The 18960-nt window shown below is 32.5% G+C and overlaps 1 protein-coding gene across 1 annotated transcript in view; it reads left to right on the forward strand.

Moving 5' to 3' along the window:
• Positions 1-18960, forward strand: part of LOC135143264 (discoidin domain-containing receptor 2-like) — a 200038-nt gene that overhangs the window by 65555 nt on the left and 115523 nt on the right. The gene's annotated exons all lie outside the window — the stretch shown is intronic.

Below are 18960 nucleotides of genomic sequence, written 5' to 3' on the forward strand. Positions count from 1 at the left end.
TCTGAAAATAAACATAAATTCTGTTTCTTGAATGTTAAAACATAACACATAACCGATAAAAAGGGAGTAATTGTTTTAAGTAAAAATAAAATTCAACATAAAATGCCTACGATTACTATAGCGACGAACAGTATTTTTTAGTGCAAAGTGTTGTTCAAAAGCAGCAGTTCACTACTGCAATAAAAGTGCCATTCCAGTAATCTGTCTTTAGGTACCCGAAACACCGACGCTTTTTCGGGATTACCATTGTATCCGCTAGAACAATTAGGCACAACACATTTTCTACCCATTTTTATTGATAAATCAAAAAACAAGTAAGAAATCGCAGAGAAAACCTAGCAAAATCTGTCACACCTAGAGAGGGAAAAAGCCCGCCAAACGCTGCTAAACAGATCTAAGTGAGAGGTTACAGGCCGCCGCTGTCTGTCTCTCTCGACCGCTCATCGTGACTAAACCGGCGTCAAGTCGATGCACGGTGAGTACGCTTCGTCGTAACACCTAACTTATTATACACCGTGGCTTGTACTCAAGATTAATGAACGAAGCAACTATTTATCGATTTAAAAACTTAAGAAAAAACTCACTTGGCCACAGCAGCTTTTTTACTTGTAGTTTAACAATCTACGACTATATTTACATTAACACGTTTATAGGTTATCATAAAAAAGATCGCAGAATTAAGTTTAGAGCTTTTTTTCTCGTCGACAAAGAAAAGGTTAAAGGTAAAAAGTGTGCCCTCCAGAAGAATTCATTTAGTTTGTACAGTAGGCAATTCTTACCGAAAAATGAAATATTGCTATTCGTTTTAATTGCAGGAGATACATAACGTTGGAGACATGAAATGATAGGATGAAGCTACAATCAGCTGTTAGGGCTTTTAGTGCAAGCAATTTAATGAAAACAAAAACGGAGAAAAATGATCAAACCAAGAAGAGAAACAACTGTGTAATAAGGCTTTGACGTGAAATCTAATTTAACCTGCTGATCCACGTCAAAGAAACGTGGTGACTAACGCGCGTGGAATAAACCTACTCGCGACAACAAATTGAATTTACCACAAATATTAAAAATGGCTTGTGCAAGGTATTTCAAATTTTGTATTAAATATTCAGTAAGGATTAATGAGTTCTTGAATGCTATTGAGTAAGGCAAATAAAGTGTAAAAAGATTTAATTGATATCAAGTGAAGTTTAATTAGCAATCAATTTTGCCTTGTTATTTTACACTTCGTATTCGTTTGACAGCTCTGACTTGATCGATGTGGAAAATGTTTTTCGTTTGTTCTTAATACGATCAAATTGGTAATGAATCAATAAAAATAGTTTTTATTTTAAATTTCAGAACAGTAATAGTAATAACACTGCATACTTAAAAAATTAGTCTAAACTGATTTAGACAGAACTGCCTATAAAAGTTTGTGACAGCAGCAAATGCCTAGCATAAACACAATATATCAATTTGAATAGGTACAAAGCAATACTATTAACAACAGTACTATACGCCCAAAATTTCAGAAAAATGTGTATTTTCCACACTTAATTTTTGGAGGGGAAAAACAAATACAATCTATGTTAGCGTTTTACGATGCTTATGATAAGGTTAAAAATTAAGTGGATTCATAAACCACAGGTCCATAAGTATATTATCTTAAAAAAATTAAGTAGGATTTAATTTTCAAAATTTTGAAAAAACCTTTTCAAATTATTATTATCATTATTATTATTATTATTAGAAAAAAATTGAGCAGAAGTCAGAGACCTATTATGCTCCTTCAAATAGATTTCCCTAACTAGAGTTACTGATCCAATTTGTTCTTAAACAGATTAACAGTTGTCACATTTACGATTTCACTATGCAAATTATTCCATTCATCAAACACCTTGTTAGGAAAGAAAAACCTTCGAATAATAGTTCTAAATGATTGCTTTTTTAATTTGTAAACGTGCCCTCGCAATTGGTTACTATTCAATTCAAAAAGGGTTTTGAGGTGGCACATATTTGGATTGTGAAAAATCTTGTAAATCAATATCAAGTCTCCCCTCTTCCGTCGTTGTTCCAATGATGTAAGATTTAGACATCTTAATCGGGTTTGATAATTTTGTGTGTTATAACTAGAGAGCGGATTTCTGTCGGGATAGGCAAGGCCAAACTCGGTACGGCTCGTACGGGATGGGAATTCATTGCAGTTACGAGCTGCACATCGTTTATTTGCGATTAGAATAACGCTGCATCATTGCACTTTGCTGTTAATTCCCGTTCTCATTTACTTAGACGTTTGATTAATAAATCGTTAATTGTATTTATGGAATAAGTAACGATTAAATTCAGTGATTATGTATCACCCGCTACTGAGTCCCGGCGATCCAGCGCGTCCCCACCTATAACCGTGACGTAGCCCGACAGAAATCCGCTGTCTAGTTATAACCCAATACCTTTTTTGTAGCCCTTCTTTGAACTTTTTCCAGCAATTCCTTATCCCGCTGTAAAATTGGTGACCACACAACATTGGTATATTCCAAAATTGGCCGTATATACGACTGAAACAATTTCAGAAATGTATCTCGTGAAGGGTGTCTAAATGCATTGAATAACATATAGGATGCAGAATTTGCTCTTCGTGCAACGTAAGCCACTTGATTGGACCAAGGTAGATCAGTTGTTATTATAACACCTAAATCATTTTGACTATCCACCATCTTTACTGCCTGATTATCTATCATGTAAATGTGTTTAGGGTTGTTGGTACCCAAGTGCAATACTTTACACTTGTTGGTGAGGATAATCAGTGAAATTTTGGTCATCTACAAAATATCTCTAAAATAAACTTAAAATTTCGCAACACTCAGCCAGCCGTTTCGAAGATTATTTGACTAATAAAATCGTCATATGATACACAGATGACAAGCGACAGATAGACGGAAACGGAAAATCTAATCTTTCATGCCAGTTTGCACCGCTTACACTTAAGTTTTATATGGTTTAAATTTTACACTAAAATTTCAAATGCATTGCACCACATTGTTTAATAAACTTAAGGGTCGCTTAATAAGATATCATTTAAGCGCCTTAAGTGGCACTTAGTTTTAAGGAATACTTAGATAAGCGAAATATTTAAGGGAAACTGATGCAAACGGGCTTCAGAGTGACGAAGTTTTGAGAAAACATGAAAATAACTTACGCCCAGGAAGTAAACAGTACCTACCCTATATATGAATAGGAACATAAAAAACAAAATTCCACCATGTGCCCAAAATTATTAATTACCTTATAGATACATTCATATTCACTTTAGATATATGTAACATTTATACAATATAGTATTTCACGTACATAATTTATTACCTTAGGATATTTTCACTGCTGCAACAGTATCACATTTTTAATGTATATAGTATTAATTACTTTTAAAACTAATGAATCTGCAGTTCAAATAGCGTTGCATGCTGGAAATGAACAAGGATTGCACGTAAATGTAACACATTGGGTATGATTATGAGTTCCATAGGAAACGATATCGTTTTTAGTATCCCGATAGGACACGAATCTGATACAAACGTGCAACGAACATGACAGTGTCACATAAAACATACCACCCCTGTGATTATATATAAAGCGGATGTTTTAACGGTGCACATTATGAAAAACTGCCAACGCTCAGACCACGATATGGTTCGAACAAAATAAAATATGTAACTCAGCGACAAGCTGCCACACGGTTTTAAACATACCTACCTAATAAAAAACGACATTTTTTATAGCACAAAATGAATTTAGAACACGAAAACTTGGATGAATAGTTTTATATTTTGGGCAAAAAATACCGTGTTACCACATGATAAGCAAACAATAACTCTGAAGTTTACAGAATGTGTAGAAATGGTAATCTTAATATCACGGGAAATTGTATATATATATATCATAAGTTTCTTCAATAACTATTAAGTCTTTCCCCATTAGACTATAGTCGTGGAAATACTTCTAGTCAAACACACTTAGAATATGACATTTGTTAGAAACTTTTCGTAGGTGATTTCTTATATGTTACGAATATGTTGCTATGGATGAATCTAAATTTCAGATTCGCAATTATTGAAAGGTACAGGTACTAAAAAAAGAAAGTCAATAAGAGAAATTAATTATTTCTAAATTGAGTGTTTAAGTTGGGAGACTCATTAATTAGCAGCGTACGCCCTGTGTCCCATTGTTATATTTAATACAACTTTATTTTTAATTAATAGAGTACACCATCAAAAACTAGTATATTCTGCTATTATGTTAAACCCATCAACTAAAAAAGTGGTAAATTTTGACTTTTCTTTTTTATAAACTGGGCCATTTAATTACTTAATTAATTGAACTTTCAATTTCATTCTGGTCTGAAATATCTCAAAATTTTTATTTTCCCAAGCACAATTTATTAATTTATCAGTATGTTTGAGGTAATTGTTCCAATGTACAGTCGGAACTTGATCAATTACAATTTGCAAGTTGCACAAACATCATTAGGGGAAGAGCTGGTTTTTGGAATGATTTTTTAATCATTTCTTCCGCCCATGCCATTTCAATAGCGTTGAAATGAGAGTGGTAAGGTGAAAGCCTCAATACCCAATGCTCATGATGTTAGGCCTAAATGATAACGTTTTTGGGATTGTTTGTTAGCCAATATTCTCTAGATATGGTATTTGCATGGTCTTAGATGGATAATAATCAATCCCATTTTTATTTAAAAATGCTATTATTTTTGTCTTTGTCCAACTTTTTCAAGAAATTTCTTCCTACAAATAAAGCAAGGTTTTATTACAATACTATATGCATACCTATGAAGACTAAATTGACACTTCAAGTCTGCTATTTTGTGTTCTGTATCAAAATAAGAGCAGGTTCCCGCAGACTTGGTATCTACTGTTCTTTGAACCATTTTTTTTTTATTTTCCTGGTTCATGTTATCATGACAGTCTCCAGATTTGCTATTAGCTTTAAAAATTAATGAGGCTCCTTCAATAAAACCATTTTTATTTCCAGCGTTAACCACAATATGTCTGCACCCTTCTCCAGTTTTTGCAATAGCAGTGTTTACTGAACCGTCTTGCCATGTCTTTGTGTATATGCCACCCTTACTAAATACCATTGTTTCATCAAGTAAAAGAGGTTCATATATGTGTTTTCCTTTGTGTTGGTGGTATTCACGTAAAAATTTTGTTCTTTTTAATTTAACTGAAGGTCGTTCCATCAAAAATAATCTGTTACTATTTTTCTTAAATTTGGAACCAATATTCCTTATCCAGTTGGTTAACGTTGTAGGAGCAATGTTAAACTCGGGAATCTCTTCCGTTACTCGATCGTGAAGCAACTTAACAGCAATGTATTCTTTAGAAACAACCATTTTACAGGGGCGGCTGGTGCCGGGGGGCACAAGGGCACGTGCCTCCCCAAAATTACAACGTCTACAAACACACTGGACATAGCAAAATAGTAATTTTCAATATTTAAAAAATTATCCGGAAATATGTGTCATAATTATCAAAACTAATTATTTTATCTCGCTCCACTTGTATAAAATGTATCAAAACTTACTTCCACTTGCATCTAAAGATGTGTCTTGGATAGGTATATATGATATGTTCTTTCTGATGAAATGCTGATAAAAGCCCGGCACAGAGACCGAATGGACCGAATCATGGCTGATTTAGATGTTTTCTTTACACCGTTGCCATGGAAAATATACGTCGTAGCCGCCTGATATGCGCCTGATACAACTAGATTGTGGGCCCTTTGCGACCGTGCTCTGGAGGATTGAGTTACTATAGCAGGTTTTAATTTTAATTCTGCGCGAACACGTATGATAAATATTCTTGGATAATCTTTTCGGTAATACAGACATTCGGAAACAACTACACACCGCTTATATTAATAATATTCGGGCAGATAACGCAAGGGCCGACAAAAATCGCCATATATTACGCCGATTGATAATGTGCATAAAATTTTGTGGAGTGTTTGAATTTGCTTTACGTGGACATGACGAAAGTAGGGAATCACAAAATTCAGGTATATTTCGAGGTCTGATTGATTTTATGGCTGAATTGAACTTTATCTCATTTGAAAGAAGCAACGGTTTTTAAAAGAACGCCTAAAACTGTTCAAAATGAACTTTTAGATGCTATGAACACCGAAGGCAAAAAGGTATGTGGAGAAATCCTTTTTTATTTTTATTGAATGTGTTTTTGTATTTATTTCCGTCACACAATTTCGTCTATTAATTGGTAATAACAACCTGTTTTATATCTTCATATTTAACTCATCAATCAAATTGTGTCCCCCTATTTCAAAAGGTCACCAGTCGCCACTGCCATTTTATAGATAATCTTGACATTAAATCTACAGGATTCACTTTTGTCTTTATGTGACTATTTCTAGAAGACATAATTTTCTTGTATTCAAAGTCACTTTTTTGTAGCCTGTAGACAGATTTTTCCGAAATTTTCAACATTTTTGCGGCCAGTTCTGTCTTCCTTGTTTTCTTAAATTCCAAAACATCTTGGTTTCTATCAAGATAGTCAACACATTTATAATTATTTTTTTTTGCTTGGTCGTTTTTGACTTAAGACACTATGACCTACTCAAAACTTGGTGATTTTTTGGCTCATACAAAGTGCATAAGATAGAAACAGAAAAAGTTTGAATTGGAGTAATTCCACGACTTTATGTGTTTCGTTTTTCTGAACTTAGTACATATGTACTGCTTATGTACATGTATCAGCAAAATCAACGGAAAAACTAAAACTAAAATGTGATCTACTAATCAAAACTTGTAAAACTATTTCCGCCCTTTTAATTACTTTGTAACTGAAATATGTACATCCAATACCACAATCATTTGAAAGCGCAATGTTCAATAAAGTTTATTTACTTATTTTAAAGAAAGACTGCACGTTGTACAATTCAGGTAATATTTTCTTTTTTCTTTCATCTTGAGATCATATCATCAATTTCTGGGAGAGTGAAGGGATTAGTTTTAGAATGTTTTACTATATTCACGATACTTTTAGGTCATACTTAAATTTTAGCACAATCAGTTCAGTGGTTGTATCTGTTACGTTTCCAAAAGGGACACACACAGAGCAAACACACAGACACAGTTTGGACAGACATACAAACAAAACTTCTATTTCTGTATTCTATGACGTGCAAAGGGCTAACAACTCATTGATCAAAGTTAGTTATTACGATTAAAATGGATAAAATTATATTATAACTTTGTGTTGCACGAATGTTTTTTTTGGGAAAATGATAACATTCGTTGAACCACTGAACTGCTGAGCCATACATAAGTATTATGATTGTTTTTCGGGTTGAGATCGTGTTAATTGAGTTTTTGGGCTCAAAGTTTCGCACACTTTCGTTAGTGGCATCTTCAGGAGCAGGCCTGAGAAAGTAGGAATAACGCAAAAGAGCACGGTAACTCAGTATGTCAACCATACCAGAGGCGAAACACTTCTTAAGAAGAATTTCTCAACCCTACTCCTGATGATGCCACTTACCAAAGTGTACGAAACGTTGAGTCCTAAAACTCAAATGCATTACGACGTTTGTCATATTTTCATTTTAAAGAAATATTTTTTAATGCAGTAATTTTTAAAAATACCACAATAAGCAGATATTAATTAATTCTTCCACTGTCAAATGTCAAATAAAATGAGAAATGTAAACTCAAAAATGGCCAATATAAAGGTAGAGTCTCAAATGCACCCCTTTGTCCTATGACATGATGCTTCTGTTAGAATATCGATTAATTCCAACTTTTTGTCAAGTAATGTATTTAAGAAAATTTTATTTTAGAAAAATATGTTCCAAGCAAAGTTAACTTCGTCATCTAACTGCATGAATAACATTTTGTAGGATGTAATTAAGGATATGCATTGATTTCGTTAATTTTTGTAGTAATCCTTTTCTTTAATTTGTAACAAAGCAATTGTGGTCCCAGTTGCATGTGCTATGGCATCATCTTGTTGAAAATACCCCATCGTCAATTCATCATCACGAAATGGATTTACAAAAGGTGCCAAAATGCCTTGTTGATATCGTACAGCTATGAAGTTGCTTTAAAAGTGATTGAACACATTGTTAAGTTAATGATTGGATAATCTAACTACCTTAAAAAAAGTGGCCCTATTATACGGCGTCGACTAATTCCTACCCAAACTCCAACTTTCTCCGCTTACATTTTCCGTGCTCCAAAGCCGCATATTTTGTGAGTTATCAAACCCACTGACGTAAAACCGTCCTCACCAAATGTTTTTGCTAACATTTCGTTATCGAACCTGTTCAAAAACCACAGACAATAGTACGCTTTTAGGGGAAAACCACGTTCTTATGATTCCTGAACACATGTTATTCTATACGTATTACAGGTCTAAATAATTTTTAATTATTTTTTGACAAGTGTTCTAAGATAAATCCACTTGTTGCGTCAAAAGTAGCATTGATATTGAAGGGACCTCTTCCATTTTTATATTCTCAGCATTTTTTAGAATTCTCTTGGATTTTGACCTGCCACTTGACTTTATTTTTTTTTAATTCCGGTTTCTCGAAACTGAATTACACAACGTTTCAGGACTTTCCAGAAATGAGCATTATCCACAAGATTATTAGGAAACTGTTCACAGAATTCATCTCAAGCTTCCTTAACAGAAAACTGACGAACACGTTGTACTTTCTGATCATTGCGAAAGTACACATCAACCGTGCAGGCTTTAACTTCCAACGAAAATGCCATTATTCAACAGTATTGTAGTGAAAAAAACAGTGTAAACAAATAAAAGTGTTATGTGTTATTTTGTACATTTCAAGTAAGATTTATTATTTCACAAATTGTTAAACTTTCGTCATCAAACTTTTATAAGAAATGGATCCCTAAATTATGATTAACAATTTGTAATGATAACCATAAAATTAAAGCATCCCCATAGTTTCATGTATGCGGTTTTGTTGTTTTTAAGATCAACTGAAAATTTTGTTGTACTATTTTGAATTTTTCCCAAAAATGTCAATTTTTGGGAAAAAATTTGCTACTACCTAGCAAATTTTCTGATTACAAGAGGGTCCGTTTAAGGAATGATTAATTCAAGCTCCTCGACGATTCATAGCTTCTAAAATAAGTATGAAAATATGGTTCTTTCATTTCTGTTTATCTGTCCTCTGTTTGATAGTAGTCACACGTCGTCTGTTGGTGATTCTATTAGACAAGTAATATTCATAACTACAGAGTTCTATTCTCATTTTAAAGCAAAAGATTTGTCACAACTCACAATTAAAGTAAAATTTTGCAGAATCAATAACATTTTATGTTTTATCTAAGAAACTGGATTTGTTTAAATTATTGTGATTCACAAACGAAGAAAATTGCGTTTAAATAACTTTAGATCGTTTTTACCTCCCGAGCGTAAGCTAAGGATTGTAACAGGGTCCATCAGACGAATCGCTGCTTTCAGGTTTTTGCAACGTTTTATGACCACTAAAGTACGAAAAATTAGGTCTCCCATTCTTCATATGCCGATCATCTGTCTGAATTAGGAAATTGATTTGTTTTATTAAATCAAGAACAGTTTACCTCATTTTCCCCAAAATATGAGTACATAATGGTGTTATTATTAGTATTACACTGCACCTATTCAAATTGATATACGTGTCTTTGATAAAACGTTGATGACGTCATTAATAAATTTTGTTATTTGTACTTTGACAATACACATATATCTTCATTTTAACTTATAGGATTTACCATAAGAAATAAAAAATTTCCAAATTAAATTTTATAATTTTTTGAAAAACCCAATTTTTTCGACTTTACTTTAAAGATAAGTAAAGGTCTGTCGAAATAGCCTTGAACCACTTTTTTAATTTAAACAAAAACCATTGAAATGATTTTTTGGCCGGTATTATAATTATAAATTTTGAGAAGCACTGCTTATTTACTTCCTTCCGTTATTTTATTGTTATTATTCATACAGTTTTTATTAGTTTAGTGGGATTATTCAAATAATTTCATTAATAATTACAAGTTTGCATTTAATCTGACTAACCTAACAACAAAAATAACATCACGATAGTACGACAGAGTTTGGGTGAAGTAAGGAAATTTGCAATTTTAAGTGTACATTTGCATTTCAATAATCTTGTTTGCAACTAACTCCACCAAGTAAATGACTCACGTTGTGCCATGGATAAAATCAGCGTTTATCTGTAGTCTTTCTTATTTCTGTACCGCAGAGCTAAAAAGTGCTATTTATTCATCATAATTTATATTTAATCTAGCCCTACTGCTGTTATAGTTGACGTTAATGTACCTATTCATTGTAGTTTCCATTTAAACAGTTTTATTTTATAAATTTTGCAATCAACAACATCAAGTTTGCATATGTGAAGTAGATTAAATGATGTTTTTACATGACTTAAATAATATGATAAACGATGCTTCAGGTAAAAATGAAAAATCGGAGATCCTTCTCACGCATGAAAACTAAACTGGATCGCCCACAACTTTCCAATCATTAAAAAATACCAGCGGCATCGTTTGTTTCCAGTTTACGCTAAATTGCGTATAAAAGTTCCAACGTAGTTAAGTACTGAGCTGTATAATGTCAGAATCTCTGTATATCACAGTGCCATTACAAAACTCTAGTTCTTTATATAAAGATATCCATTTGATTCAACTTTGTGTTCTCGGACGGTAAATAATTCTCAAAAATATATTACAAAGTATTCCGACATTTTATACAGTCATTTTTTGTGATTTTTGTATTTTTATGAAACCCTTATTCAGAACATATTTTTACATCCAAAAATCTGGCAACTGTTCGAACACTAGTAGCTTTATCAGTTCTAAATGAAGGTAACCCAATTGAGCCCGTATGCTGAATGCAAGACTCGATTTTATGAAATAAATTACCTACATAAATTACAAGATGGCATTTCAGATGTCATTAGATCCCCATATCATTTTAAAGTTAGTAAATTAGCGTTTAGATTTCTCACCACTTAGCAACTTTGACAATTTAAACCTAAAGCTTTGGAAATTCTAACATAGTGTCGGCATGCGGTTTATGACAGGTTTGTTGATGCTACATTCGTCCTAGTTCAAAGGAGAATTTACGAGTTTATTATACTAACCTATAAACAGACGCGAAAACTTTTATTTGAATTGATAAATGACCGGAGTAATTGCGTGTTAAAATCATCGTTAATCTGCCAGTTTAAATTAATTTGAAATCAAACACTTTTTACATTATTTGCTTAATACAAAGTATTTTCACTTTTAGTAATTTTATTTTCAAAAACTAGTTGAAACAAATTTCACGTCGGCCTATTCGTCTTGAAGAGTGACATGCAATTTACTGGTTCGGTCTGTGGATTTAGTTCAGCAGAAGAGTGCAACGACTCGAGAGCGGTGGAAAAGAGATTCCGTAGTGACCCGGAATACCGGAGTCTGCCCGGAACCGTGTCTTCGGACACCAATTGCGTTAATTTAAATGAGCTTCTATTTTAGGAAAAGCATTTTTTACCAATCTGTTCTTGGAAATTACATTCATTTTGGTTCCAATTCCAGCCCAAAACGATTGCAATTATAAGCGATTTCAATCGTTCTAAAAATAAGGTAACGCTTTTCCAGTTTTTTGAGTTCAAGGGATTTTAAAACTAATTTATCGGAGGTGCATTTGCACAGAAATGTATGAAATGTAAATTCCCCGGTTAAGAAATTTGTCGTTTGATTCATTTCATTTTTACTTCCCGGGTTTAAGCTAAGGACATATAGTAAGAAGATCCATCCGGCGAATGGGCACTTTCATGATTTCTTGACGTGTCATGACTCCTAGAGTACAAAAAATAGATCTCTCGTTTTCGTCTATCGATCTGTCGTCTGTCTGTATCCATTTTTATTAGACAGATAATCTCCGAAACCACTGGAGCGATTATTATGAAATTTTATGAGTACTTTAGGAATATCCTGGTAAAAGGCTAACCAAAATTTGTGCACTCAGCCCTACCAACAATAGGATGACGTCGTCTCAAAATTTTTCATGGTAATTACTATTTCATTATATTTTATACTCCTTGTACTCGTGTTTATGAATCTGCCTTGATTTTCTCACAATTATTTTACAAAAATTTTTGTGCAATATGTGCCACGTTGTCAGGTCGCCCTTACTGAGTTTACTCGTATAGCTAGCTCCCGGTGGACATGCGCACGCCCTACTTGAACTTGAGCTCTGTTGGCGTGAGATGAACTACGTACATAACAATTATGATGTAAGATAAATAATAATTTATTTGAACGAAATTTAACTTTTTACTTCCCGAGCGTAAGCAAAGGAAGTATTGTAGTCGAGTCCGTCGGTCGACTCTCTACTTTTACGTTTTCTCGATCTTTCATGACCCCTAGAAGACGAAGAAATAGGTGTCCCATTTCCGTCTGTCTGTCCGTCTGTCCGTCTGTCTGCCGTCCCGGATTTTTATTAGACAGATAATCTTGCAAAGTTTTAAAGTTATCGTGAACATGATAAAACGCCAATTAAAATTTGTCTGTTTATACCCTCCCTTATTAAACTTGATGACGTCTTTTCAAAATTTTGCTGAATATACGCCACCTAAGACTTTAAAATATTATAAATGTATCAATGCGTTCATATTTTTTAAAACTGCGCTTGTACTCAAGACTTGTACTGGACCGATTGTTGTGAAATTTTGTACTTATATTAGGAATATCATGTAGATGGTAAAACGCTAACCAAAATTTGTCTAATCATCCCCACCACTAATGCGATGACGTCACTTCAAAATTGTACATAGTAAATGGGCCTTAAATTGTATAAAATAACATAGTCCTACACATGTAGTTTACGACTCCGAATTGAGTTTTTACCCGAAACGTCGAGATTTTTGGAAAAAAAATCAAAATTATAAAACAACATTTTGCAATTTAATTTTGAATCTGCTAACCCGAATGTTTTGAAATGTTTCAGATATTTTAAGGCTCTAAAGAGCATCATAAATCTTCAGTCAAAATATATTTGCTTATCCCCTCCAAAAACTTGATGACGTCAGCTCAAAAGTTTGCCGAATAAATCCTATCTAAAATGTACAAAATATGATGCGTCTGTACTTGTGATATATCACTCCATTCATATTTTTTGGATTTGCATATACAGGGTGACTCAAAAAAATTAAAGAATGCGCAAAATTTATTTTACTGATTTACTCAGGAACTACAAAACCGAATGCTTTGAAATCTTGAAGATGTTTTAAAATTATCATAAGTATGGTAAATTTTTCATCAAAATGTATTTGGTCGTCCCTCCTAAAAAATTTATGACGTCACCACAAAATTTTGCTGAATAAATCCTATCTAAAAATGTACAAAATATGGTGATCTCTTCTTGTGATTTATCATTCCATTCAACTTTTTTCGATTTGCATATACAGGGTGACTGAAAAAAATTAATGAATGCGTCAATTTATTTTATTGATTTAATCAGGAATTACAGAATCGAATGCTTTGAAATCTTGGACATGTTTTAAAGTTATCATAAGCATGGTAAATTTTTTATCAAAATGTATTTGCTCTTCCCCCCTAAAAAATTGATGACGTCACTCCAAAATTTTGCTGAATAAATCCTATCTAAAATGCAAAAAATATGATGAGTTTGTACTTGTGATTTATCATTCCATTCATATTTTTTAGATTTGCTTAAGAGGTGGATCAAAAAAATTAATGAAGTCAATTTATTTTATTGATTAAATTAAAGGCAACACTTATTATTAGTATTACATTGGACCAACCCAATTTGGTAGACACAAAATTTTTTAAAGTAAAAACTCTGTTCAAACATAAGGGTAGCACGCTTATTTACATCTACTTTAACATTACAAACGTGCATTTGTTTTGTGCGCTGACTAGGTTCCGCGAATGTGGTATAGACATGTTTATAATCAACCAATTGTGAATTCCACCGTCAAAAATTAAAATAAAACCCAATGTTTTATATAATAAGCGGAAGTCGCAGCAATAAAACCGATGCTCGTTTTGTTTACAGTTTCTCTGTTTGACTCTCACGTATGCTGTTACGCTTGTCATCTTAAATTAAGAATGCTTATACATATATATTTCAGTTCCCTCTCATATTACACACCGGCGCCGTATACGGGAGTAAATTGTTTCGTTATTTTATTGATTATAACAAATCAATATTCAAAACGACCCAATTCATTTTCCCGAAAATTTGGGAATACAATAATTTTATTCTTAGTATTACACTACATCTATCCCAACTGATATACGTGTCCTTGCAAAAATGTTGATGACGTCATCGCAATTTTTTTTTAAATTCCCCCTACAAAAATGTAATGAGAAAAAAAACACAATAGGCATGCAGTCGTCAAGTTTCCGACAGCGAGGGAAGTATTGTCTAAACTCTTTAGATCAATTTTTTGGCATTTGTTCACCGCTGCCTTTTAAAATAAAATAACTTGCGACTTCCATCACTTTGTGAAGTTTGGACAATTAGTTAAACAATAATAACATTAATGTTTGTTTTATACCATATAATCGATTTTTTATTAATGCGGCGCATAAAAAGAATACACAACATTGTAATTAAATAAATTAAATAAACATGATTAATTTTAGTTACCATAGCATATTTCGCTTCAACTCAAAAACAAATAAAATCATCATTGCAAATGTTTCAGATAAAAAATACAGTATATTATTATTTACTGCTGTGAAATTATTTAACTCATTCTTTTTCCATGATTTATTACAAATTTGTTTAATATAACATGCCGCAAACAAAACTGACACTAGTAATTAATTTTTTCGAAAATCATATTTCTATTACATGTATAAAAACGTGTGTAATATCTGAGTTCAAAATATGTCCAACTGCAGATATTTTAATAAAGATAATCCACTGTAAAAACTATGAACGAATGATCAAAGCACAGGCAAGTTTTTTTTAATTTAGCGTAAAATTTTCTTAAAACTATGCTGAAACAATGTAGAAGGCATTAATTTTTGGAAAGAATAGCTAGACAAATTTTAGTTGACCGTGTTCATGATAATCTTAACAGCAACGTCAAAATAATGTCTTAGAAAATGTTGGAAAGTATTTGCTTAATAAAGTCACTAACAGACGACAGACCGACGACGAACTATTTATGTACAAAAAAATAAAACTAGAACACTCGCACTTTCATATTCTACGAGTTGTGAAGCGCTAAGAAAACACGAAATTGCTAAAAAGGTTTACACTGCAGTCTAAATATAGACGATAAGCATAAAAGCGTAAAATTGCTTTAAAAATTGCATTAGCAAAACGAAAAAAAAGTAGCTCTAATGATGGTGGCGTCGGATCTGTAAGATCTTTTCGCGCATGAAAGTGTACGATTGCACTTCTACAGAAACTAGAGAACATTCGTGGAAGATGAGATAACATTGTTTAACTCCTGGAAGATTTTACCAAAAGAACATTTAGTTGGGTGTTACAAATCTAGGTCACCGTTGACGAGTAAACAGGCAACAAGTCGCTCATCAGACACCTATGTGCGGTAAAAATCAACTTTAATGACAGTTTGAGTAGTAAACAATTGTGAAAGTGCCAAAGGGACCATCGGAAACACTTTTCTTCTAATTATGATTATCCTTATCCACTTGATCCCTGATACATCCAGGAAAAACATTCCAAAAACAATGAGCTTAACATAATAGGAGTATAACTTATCTGCAAATGTCCTAATCATGCCACCTAAAGAGGGAGAAATGTAAAATTCATATTTTTACATTTACAGTGATATGAATAAATAGTTACTTTCTAAATTACGTGATACTTTCTGTCATTACGTAACATTCTGTGTAGGGGAAAGAAGATTAATAACGAACACTTAAGGCAAAATTTACAATAAGATCAATTATAGTGAAACATTTAACTTTTTGTTGACAGAAAATAAGTATTAATGTGTCTGTTCAACAAAACAATAAAACTTAATAACACTCTATAAATTATAAAGAAAGAGAACATTTTTGCTTAAGCATCAAATTAAGTATTTAAAAAAGATTCATTCATTGCCCTTATTGCCAAGTTTTATTTGAAAATAGTGGGGCCACTTAATGATGTTTAGAACGCTTGTACCAGGGGCGGCTTGTCCTATGAGGCAGGTGAGGCAGTGCCTCACCAATGAATTTTACGCCTTATTAGGATTTTTATTATTTTATACGGACACATTTCGGCCAATAATTTGTGTCTTTTTTCTAAAATTTTAAAAATAAATATAGAAAATTATATTCTTATTTTTATCTCGGTAGGTACTCGTTGCTCCCTTAATTAAACAGCGCGCTTAAACACTCGGCACAACATGTATTTTGTGACGCGAATGAGGCCGACTCGAAGCTTGCCTCTACAGCATATATAGAAATCATGTCGTTAATAGGCAAGCAACCTGCAATACACTTATAAGCGGTATGAGTTGAAAAAAGACAAAATTGAGGCTAGCCTCATTTCCGTGCTTGCAAAAGAGATGGACAACTATATTATTTGCGCGCGGGGAACGTGCGATTGCAATGCAGTCTGCATTCGCAGGAGTATTCAAAATTAGGCCGTTGATTGTTTTGCCACAAATCTGTGTGTGTATAAATTGATTCAAAATTTCGGTAACAGAATTTTGTCTTAAAAGTGCCTACGTTTGCGTTAGTGCTTTGTGCTTGTCATAATTTGATTTCGGTAATCGTTATTTAAGATTACGAGTAAATCGGAATTTTTCTCTACTAACGTTAAATGACAATGGCAGTTCTGTTTTTTCTACTTTCACGTATGATGATAAATTGTATGTAGTTAAGGAATTAAAACCGCCGGTTCCTGATTTGAGTAAATCGTTAATTGATCCATAAAAAAAAAATTTAAATAAATCCGTATTTATATTTTATATTTTTTTCATTTTGTTTTTTGTTATAAATCAAATTAGCTTTATTTTATGTTGTATTTGATCTTTTTCGATATGTTTCCTTTAAAGTTTATTTTAATTTTGTTTTTTGTTAGAAGTTATATTAGTTTTTTCTGACCACGCTTCCCTTTCCTTTTGTCCTGTCATTCTCATCCTTTCCTTGCAAGACCTCCTTACACCTTCACGTTGGTTCTTTGTGGACAGTTAAATGAGTTTACAAATTTGTTTATTTGACTAAATAGAAAATATTTAAGTAAACTTGATTTATTTATATTTTAGAGCGTTTTGTGCTGTGCCTCATCAATTTTTCAAGTCATGAGCCGCCCCTGGCTTGTACACTTGTCAATAATTTCTATGCTCAAAAATTGAGTGATATTACCCACTGATCGACATTAGGCTCCTTTTCCCTAATATTTTTATGTAACAGAACAGAGAACAGCATGTTCAAATAATGTGGAATTATTCATCTCCAATAAAAGAAATATCTAGTAAAATACATATAATCTGGAAATAACTGAATGCAAACATTCGATATTTTGTATTATCTATATGTGATATTAGATTATTGTGTAAGCACATTTATTCCAGAACACATAAAAAATAAAACATTCTGTGATTTCACAATTTTCCTATAAAAAAACTGGAATTGCACGAAAAATAAATAACTCTCAATAATAACTCTGAGACCCGGTTTACAGAAACTCAAATAAATATTTGATTGTGATTAAATTTTTAACACGGCGTTAAAGTACCGCGTGACACACTCTACGCCAATCAGACGTCGCTAAACGCCTCGTTAAATACGTTATTAACTTAATCTCAGTTAAAATATTTTATAAACAGTCCCTGAATTGTAACGAAAAAAAGTTTATATTCAAAAACGGTTAGCGACGCGGAAACCCTTTTTGCGTCACTATGTCTATTAATGAGAGAAATACTGCTTTATTTATACAAAATCTAGGCACAATTACCAACGGATTTGTAGGAACATGGCCGACTAGTATAAAGATTGAGTCAAATTATGGCCTGTCCAAAGGAATGTCAAAGGTACATTACGTGCTGCCATCTATTAATAATTCAAAAACGACAAAAGAATTATTAACACCTTTTGAAAGGCACAAAGGCATTCATACCGAAACAAACCACCATTACACGTTTTGAAGTCCCATAATGTCAAGTCAAATTAAAATTTTGCTAAATTATTAAGTGTAATTATTAATAGATGGCAACACGTATCGTACCTCTTGGACAGGCCATAATCTTTATACTAGTCGGCCATGGTAGGAAAAACCAATACCAATTAACTAGATTGATTATGTAGTTTCTTGTACAAGCCATTTTTTTTCCAAGTATATTCTTGTTACATCAATGAAAATACAATATCAGCACTGTTTTATAGTAACCGGTGTTCATTTGAAAAATTCATTAAGTTAGCGTTGACTTTTTGATAGAAAAATTATTAAAAGTAAAAAATAAAGTTAATACCAAAAAGTTAATGGTGCCATCACAAAATTTTATTCAGAGGTCTAAAGTGGAACTGCAGAATAGCAAAAGAGAAGTCTGACCATTTTCATCTATTAAAACATACTTTAGTGAGTGATTATACCATCGGTTTTATGATAAAATCCAGTATTTAAAATATTTAATAGAATGGTTTTTTTGTATATTTTTGCATTAAAATTTGTCGTATTTTTTAAAATATGATTACTGTATTGTTATGATTTTTGTTCTTTCAAAATGCAAAAAAATCTTGGAGAAGCAGATGTAACTCTAAACCAAGTAGTCTGTTTATTATTTGACACTTGCGTAGTTCCAGTTCCATTATCCTTCTCTTTATCTGTATACTAATTGATATCTGAAATCACTTTTACTCTGTCCTATAAAATTTACCGACATCCAGATACACAGTTTTCAGCTGTGATATTTTTGAGACACCTGTAGCATGGTCAAAAATTAGGTATAAGATAT

This window comes from Zophobas morio, unplaced genomic scaffold (assembly GCF_036711695.1).
Source record: "Zophobas morio isolate AGI-343-1 ecotype UQ-CSIRO unplaced genomic scaffold, CSIRO_AGI_Zmor_V1 ptg000058l, whole genome shotgun sequence".
NCBI lineage: Eukaryota > Metazoa > Arthropoda > Insecta > Coleoptera > Tenebrionidae > Zophobas > Zophobas morio.